This window comes from Phaenicophaeus curvirostris, chromosome 5, assembly GCF_032191515.1.
Source record: "Phaenicophaeus curvirostris isolate KB17595 chromosome 5, BPBGC_Pcur_1.0, whole genome shotgun sequence".
Taxonomy (NCBI): domain Eukaryota; kingdom Metazoa; phylum Chordata; class Aves; order Cuculiformes; family Cuculidae; genus Phaenicophaeus; species Phaenicophaeus curvirostris.
This window is the reverse complement of record NC_091396.1, coordinates 15,850,329-15,858,590: the sequence shown is the minus strand read 5'-3', so window position 1 is coordinate 15,858,590 and position 8,262 is coordinate 15,850,329. Positions and strand designations below refer to the sequence as shown.

The window sequence follows — 8,262 nt, the reverse complement described above, 5'->3', positions numbered from 1 at the left end:
TTCAAGAAAAGAACTAGTAGCTCACTTATCTCTTCATAGTGGTTTACATATATTCCAGGAAAGATTAATTGGATTGTGGGCTTAAAATTACTCACATTGAAGCAACTTGAAAACAGCTTTCAGTATCACCGATGTCCAATGGCTCCATCAAATGAATGGTACACCAAAATGTTTGGTTCTTCACATAGTCATGCAGGAGGAATTGTGACTAAAAGTGTACTAACTTCAAGATGTCTTCTTTAATACAAAACTTTTCAGGCGATTCATCCTAGCCCTGAAGTAGTGGAACAGTTATAGCTCACTTACTGCCTTGAGGCAGGGTTATAATGAGGAGAGGTTGGAGTCCCATCAGATTTGACATAGGAATTTGTTATATTCAGAGACCAGGAATTTAATAAAACTGGGGTTTTATTAAGAGACTTGCCAGAAACAACCAACTGATATCTCATGGGAACTCTGGTCTAGGCTCAACTCAGCAGCAGTCAGAAAAGTATAATTTGCACCAATTATCTAACAATTAATGACAAAACAAAGCAAATTTTCCCTAAGGTTTTGGGACACTGGGATGAGCACCACAGAGAGCATGCACTCTTCTCCAATGTTCATAATAAAAAAACAAGTATACAAATTTGATGATAACTCTTATGTTTCATTTTCTGTCACAGCAGAAAAAAAAGTATTTCTAATTAAAGACTTCCTTTCCTCAGCTAAATAGGTAGTTCCCCACTGATAAGATTCTTAAGAGACAAATTTGAAAGTACGATACCAAAATGAGTACAATTATATTAATGCGAACACTAAGCTCAACCATAATTAACTCTTCACTATACTCTTAACATTTGCCTTTCTCTGAGCTACTGTAAATCTTTATGGAGATATGAGTGGCCCAATTCATTGTGCAGACTAATAACTCAACAACACAACCTGACCGAGATCACCTTTACAATTCCAGGACCTAAATTATGGAATATCAATTGTTTCTTGCTAGCTCAATCTTTAGTGGAAGTTGTGACCATACAAGAACTTGTAGCCTCACATTTAATGCAAATCAAAATATAACTCCACAGGAAGACTCTTGACTACTCTTAACTGATAGATTTTTTTACTTTTATACTTTTTATCCATACTACCTCATCCTTTATGTCCTTTATGCTACCTCATTTCTTTATGTCAAGTGCTGTTATTCTCAGTCATTTAGTTTACTGGAGACCAGCCTGCCATTTTTTTCCAATGTCCATACCTGTCCAACCACAGTTATCCATCACCTATCTGCAATGAACTGGAGCCCTTACTATTTCTTATTTGAAGTAGCCTTATCCATGCAAAAAGAGGACGTTGCTTGGCTTGCTCTTGTCACAAGATTCTGTGTATATGTATTATCTTACATATATAAAGTACATATTTGGGTGACATATTTAGATTTCATTTTATCAAGTCTTCACGTAACTTGAGGATTTCAAACTGAAGCCAAATTGACTGTTCAGGGTCTAAAAGCCTTCTTGCTTACTAGTAGCTTCTCAAAACTCATGCTACTGAGTGCTAGCAGACATGACCTTGGAAGCTTTCATTGGTGCTGGGTTTGCCTGCCACCAACTAAAGCATAGAAAAAACAAACAACTTCCGTTTACATCTTGTCTGTTCTCAAGTTTGATTTTAGGACATGTTTTAGTAGCTCTGCTTCTCATTCATAATAGCTTTTCTATATAAATCTGTAGGGTTTTTAAGCTGTTAGGCTCATGCTTGCTCCAGGATTTAAGTTGACCAATAAGAGTTTCGGGCTTAATGCAAGTGTTTGCTTTTGTAGCAGTAGCTTACAGCACTCCTCACTATATCCAATAACACTCTTTAACCCTACTGCACTTGCAGTACTAGGGAATGCTTTTTGGACATTGTTGCTGTAAGCCTGGTGTCACCAAACAAGAGCTCCCATAAAAAACCAAGAGTTTCATATTTTCTTTAGTTGTCCTGGGCACCTTAAAATCCTTTTGCTAAGCTTATCACTCAGGTCTACAGTTCTTCTCTCTGTCCTTATTCTACTTTTACTTTTTATGTCTCCTATGTGTCCCATCTATTTTTATGGGAGCTTCTAATTAATCAAAACCAATAAAGAAGAATGATGTTATTGTTCATTGTTTTTCTCCCCCCAAAAAATTTCTCTTTCTCCTTATTACATCGCAAGAAACTGGCTATGCTCAACACCACCAAGAACAGTACGGGTCAACTTCAAAGCTGGCTCGTATTGACTTACTAATTCCCTGTCACCTCAGAGATTTCACGTGCCAATTTCTTCAATAATTAGGCCCTGCTAGCAAAGAAGTGAAATTATTATTTTAATATTAGCTTTCCTTTTATCCTTGAAAAAGAGCATTTGTTTTGGCACTATCGAGACAAACCTTAATAAACTGACTGGCAAACAGTATGTTTAGCAATGAAAATGATACCCGGGCAGGGATTATAATGTAAGCAATAAGAGGGAATAGAGAGATTTAGGAAAGGATGTGATTTATAATGACTTTAAGGAGGATAAGCTTCTACATCTGTGATTGCTTGATTCTATAATATTTTAATTGATTATCAGAGCTAACAGGTTTATTTTTTCATGTGAATTAAAGCTCTTTTACTTCAGCTTTCATTTGCATTTATTTTAGAGCCTATATTAGCATGGATTTTTTTTTCATAAATTTTGGCTCCATCATGTTGCACTCATTCCATAGGCTTAGAAACCTAAATTAGCTCAGACTGGGGGAGGGAGCGAGGAAAGCCTGTGGTTACACCTGTTACTCCACACAGTAGTGGAGGGTTTTTTTGGGATTTCAGACCAAAAACAGTATCATTCTGCACTGACTCACCCTCCTTTTCTTTACTTTCTGCTGACAGGTCCTCAGCAAATGCTGCTCTCCCTTTCAGACCAGATTTCAGCCTTGTTGAAAAACTCACTGAAAAAACCTGCACAAAACCAAAAAGTACACTATCCCTGCAGTTGCACCTGGAACAGTCCCAATGCACGTTGTTTGCATCCTGCTGAAAGCAATAGGTGCTAACTTGGTAACTGAGACTCTACACCTTTTCCTGAACTGATGTAGAGGTGGTTGTTATTTATTTCTCAATATACTAATCCTTTTTGCACCACTGAAAACTCAGAGATGACTTTAGGTGCTGGTAAAATGGACAGAAATGCATGGTACTGCTCAGACTGGGCTGCTCTCGTACAACTGATTTTAACTCACACCGGTGAGAAAGGTGGGATTCGGAAGTATTTTCATGAGAATTCTATTATTTATAGAATATATTGTTTATAGTTCTTCACAAACAGGGTGCAAGTATGAGAAAGAGAGTACATCCTAACCTGCTTCTACTTCCCTTAACAACTTCCATGGAATAGTTAGAGGCATCGTGTCCACTTTTTATTCAGTGCAGATCAGGCCCCCACCAACATCTAAGGCAGGTGACAAACAAATGCCACCTGCATTGCACCCAAAAGTGTCTTTTTCTCTCCGCTGGTTACAGGTTATCTCAGATAGATCTTGTAGGTAGCTAGTGTTAGGCAAGATGAATGCCATGCTGTATCCTCTACCAACAGACAATCCAAATTAAGTTCAGAGTTAAGGACTTGTTTCCCAGTTGCACAATTCCCTAAGCTCTGTCATTGCCCCATGAGATGAAGCAGTGATAAGGAGCAGTTACTGGATATGGCCAGAGGGTTGCTCAGCTCCAACCTCTGCCAGGCAGATCAGAAACAGGTTTCCAAGGCTTAGAAGAAAATTTTTGTATTTATTTTGTACACTTACCCAACCTCATTCAGCATTTGGGGACAGAGGCAATACAGCAGAACAAAGTTTTGGGGATCATGCATGTACCAGTCAGGGCACGACAACATAAGTCTTCTTCTCAGCTAAAAAACTCTGTCAGTAATGGCTTTTAAATCTAAACAGCAATAAAATTTTGAAGATCTGACATTTAAGAGCTCTTATGTCCTTTTACCCAAAATGAATTTGTTTATAGCACTGCATTTTCATGAAAATTGTGTCAGATTTATTTATTCCAGTGCATTTTCTTGTCAGTTTGTCCAGTAGAGATTTTTCTAAATTTCTTGTTCTCTTGTAAGGGTTTCTGGGAACTTTTCAGCATAGGTTCTCAACAGAAAGTCCCAGAAGCCAAGAACTTTAGAAAAAAAATATTTCAGTTGATCCAAGTAGCTATGTGAGAGTGGACTCATTTTGAAAAAAAAAAAAAATTAAAAAAATCAAGGTCTACATGTAGATGCTAATCATTTTCTAAGCAGTGAGCAACACAAATAATTAATAAGCAAATAAGTAAAATATAAGTTCAGGTCCAGAGGGTTTTGGTTTCCGTGGTGGAAGGCAGCAAGGAAGCTTTCCATATCTAAGCCTAGAAATTATTTCAGAGATATTTGTACATGTAGGCCAGCCTTTCTATCTGTCAGCATTTGAGAATAATTAAATACATTCTCAAAATTCCAGATTAAATGACTGCTTACTTTTCTCTCCCTACAAATCTTTCTCTTATTGTACAATTTCAAAGGAAAGCAAGTAAATATTTAAAGTAAGAAGCTGAATATGATCTGCATACATGCAAAACATTTGCTTTTAGTAGAACTGTTCAGAAGAAAGATTTGCCTTTAACTGGCTACTGCATTAGATTTTACAGGGAGTGAGCATCAAAATAAAAAGGTCATCCCTTAAAATGCTGTAACAGCTAAATGTTACTACGAAAATTAGTAGGCATTTTGCATATTTCAGCTGTGTGAAACACTTGTAGAGTGCCTTGCTTCTAGACCAAGGAAGACCTGTATTTTTAGTGTATGTAGTGCCAGTTTTACCTTTCAACACTTGATGGAGCAGTTTCCCTGGCTTTCTATTTTGCCTGGGTCCCACTTCAGTTTACGTTCATGCTACCTCAATCCATGAGGAGTATTTTCTAGAAGTTTACTTTCTTGGTGCTATTAATAATACAAGCCCAGATTGAGTCGCTTGTCGAAAAGTGTGCAAGTGCAACCTTACACAGAAAAGAAAGTCAGAAGCTTAACATTCAACTTCTTACATTCATATTGCTATGTTTTTAAAATGCTGAATTCCTCTGTTGTTTAAATAGAGGCATTACAGTATATTCTGACTTGGGGAAAAAAAAAAAATAAGCAGGGATTAGGAGAACAAGCCTTAGGGCTCTGTTCTGGACTGCCTTCCAGAAAAGAAGTTGAATTACAGGCAAGCTGTGGCAGCTACAACCAAGGCGACTGAAGGTTGCTCTTCCGCCAGTATAAGAACAGATTTCTACATGTGCTTCTCTACTCAAAAGCTATCAAAAATCTGGTTCTCTCTCACAACAAACTCTATAGGAAAAAAGAAAACCAAACAGGTATCTACAAAAAATGGGCAAAACTAATTAATTGCATCTCGGCAATGGGAAACCTCACATTTCTTATGAAAGGTCTCCATTTTACTAAAGATATACAGTTACTGGCTAATATAGGAATAAGGATACAGGATGCTGTTCTGAAGGCTATAAAAAAATCCTCTGTAATCAATATACTGGCAAATTACAACTTTAGCAGCAGCAGCCTTCTGATATATGGCTTACTTTCTAATCCTTTAATCTTGTCTGCTAAAACCTAGCCAATGCTGCCAACAAATGTCATGCCATAAAAGGTGGGTATTCTCTCATACTTTCCTGTGCTTTGCATGATTAGAGCTTAAATCTACTCATCGCGAACTTCCTGAATGATAATGGGATTTGGTCAGTCGAGATTTCATGGTGACACTTGTGACATCTAGTCAAGTCTTTGGCTGAGAAGCATCCCTTTAAGCATATCAAGAAATAAAGTGTCTTCTTTCCTTTTGCTTTTACAAATTGTATCAGTCTTATTTTGTGGAATGAGATTCTTATTCCTTATTTTTAATGTAAGTCCTTGTACAGCCCCAGTACTTACTGCTAATAGAGCTGATGGCATAGGTGACCCATGACATGCAAACAAGCAGTCACAGAACTGCAGAGACCCACGTACAACATTGCTGACTGTTTGCCTTGATCTATTTAAAAAAAAAAAAAAAAGCTGCTATAAGTTTCTTGTAGTCTTGTGCTGCAAAGTATCTATTACATATTTCGGTTAGGAGAAAGACATACAAGGAACAGGCTACTGTCAGTTCACACCTCAGGAGTAAAGCCTGAACTTCTTATATTTCCACTGGAGTTGACATTCAAGAGGAAAACAAAGTCAGGGACAAAAAAAACCCAAACCAAACAACTCTGCTTTGATTTAATTTGATGCATTTCCAAAGCTGACAAACAAAATGTATAAGAGCAGCAGTAGAGGAGGAAGGCAGAAAAGAGAAAGAGGCAGCCCTAACATGGATGTCGAGCTACTGAATTTAAGAATTTTTGACAATAAATGTCAGGGAGACTTCCTCCTGTCAATGTTTTAGCTTGACATCTTGGGCCAAGTTACTGACTGTCATAAATCACAGTAGCTGTGCTGAAGTTGTCTCTATTTATAACAGATGGGGACCTGGCACTGCAGTCATGCAGAAGTTAAGAGAGCTGGTTTGTATGTGTGTAGTTCTTACAAAGTTCACAGTCGAGAAGTGCACTAGAGGAAGATCTCACATACTATCATGGTGTCAAAAATCAGTCCCTACTTCTTCCTAAACCACCGTAGTAAACTGTCCAGGCTAGCCTGGAGAAAATATATAATTTCCTCCTTTGCCTTTTTCTCCTACAGCCCTGGCACTACAGGCTTGCAAGGACACCTTCTAAATGATTTCTCTGTCTGAATGAAGGTTAGAAATTACCCTTGCCCAGGAAGATATCTGAGTTGCCTTTTTCCCTAACACACAGTGTGACTAAGAAAACACAAGCGTTTGTCCCTCATCACTCTAGGGCTTGGCTGGGTACAACATGTTCTACCCCACTTTTACTAAGTTGTAGAGCACCCCATAAACTTGTTTAGCTTATTTGCTTTGTTCTTTAGCTTAAAGAAAAACAAAATCCCCAAAATACTCAAACAAGAACAGGAACAACAGACCAGTGAAGACTAAAGCAAAGGAAGTTTCTTCCTCCACCATTTTCCAAAATCCGTCAGACTGTGGCAAATTCAGATCCTTGAAACTACTTGGGTTGAAGAGTTGTAGTGAAACTAAAAGATAACAAAATGGGACTGCACCCTGTCCCATCCTGCAGCAGACAGGCAGTGATGCCTAGGCTCGTCACAGACTGTACATCTGACCATCCTAAAATTCCTTCTGTCATATCCCTAACTGAATTGTTCCCAGCTCTACATCCCAACTTTTGTCATACTTCTGCATTGTTAATAGATTTCTCTTTTCTGAGCAGAAAGAACTTTCAAGCTTATTACTGAGCAGAACTTACCTGAAAGGAGCTACCATCCCTCAAGAACGTAGTGGAAAATATGAAATCACAACAGAAGTTATTTCTGGAAAATTCACATGTGATTGGCAGAGTCATTTTTTTTTCCCAGAAATGAAGTCCCACATTGCTATGTGACAAAAGTAAGTAATGACTCATTAAATGATCCTAAGAAGAAAAACTGAAGGCTTGCTCCTCTCAAAGGTATTTGCACTGGGAAATTTGATAATGTCACCAACCACAGCAACAAACATTACTCGAAGATTTTCTCTATTCGTTGAGCTAGCCAGCAGCATGCTGAAACCACTGCTCTACATGCTTGTGCACTGACCTTCAAAACAAAGCTCTGTTTTTCCATCTTCAGACAAAGATCAATACAGAAGAAACTATACATCAAAAAGTATGAATGAAGAATAGGACAGAAGCACTGTCACAGCTGGTTTTCTCAGTGCCAGGCACACTGACCTTAAGAGACCAAATCTCTCACTGGAAATCTTATTTTAAGTCTTCTTGAGTTTGACAAAATACTTCAAAACCAAATACTTTAAGACCCATTACCATAGTACTCACAGCCCTTATACCAAACTCAAAGTTCACACAAGACTCGCAAAGGCAAGAGGCAGATTAAATTAAAAAAAACATAGGAAAGCATAACACAAGAAGTGTGGTATAGATAGTGTGATATAGAAAGTCTGCATGAAATGCCTGATACTACACAGCAAATCCACAATGGAGCAGGGACTTGACACCAACTCTAAAGACATATTCAAAATAAAAAAAATATTATTCCGTTCTATTAAAGCATCAGCACTGGCACACATTAAGCAGGCAAATAATTTACTCCTCCACAGTTACCTCATCCATAGTAAGTTGTCTTGGTTG

General features: G+C 37.9%; 1 long non-coding RNA gene across 1 annotated transcript; it reads right to left on the bottom strand.

Moving 5' to 3' along the window:
• Nucleotides 1-3,793: 3,793 nt before the first annotated feature.
• On the bottom strand, nucleotides 3,794-7,422 carry LOC138721079 (uncharacterized). Its single transcript, XR_011337506.1, has 3 exons — nucleotides 7,384-7,422; nucleotides 5,948-6,047; nucleotides 3,794-4,161 (listed from the first exon to the last, which is right to left on the bottom strand). It is a non-coding gene; the product is annotated as an uncharacterized lncRNA (long non-coding RNA).
• Nucleotides 7,423-8,262: the final 840 nt, after the last annotated feature.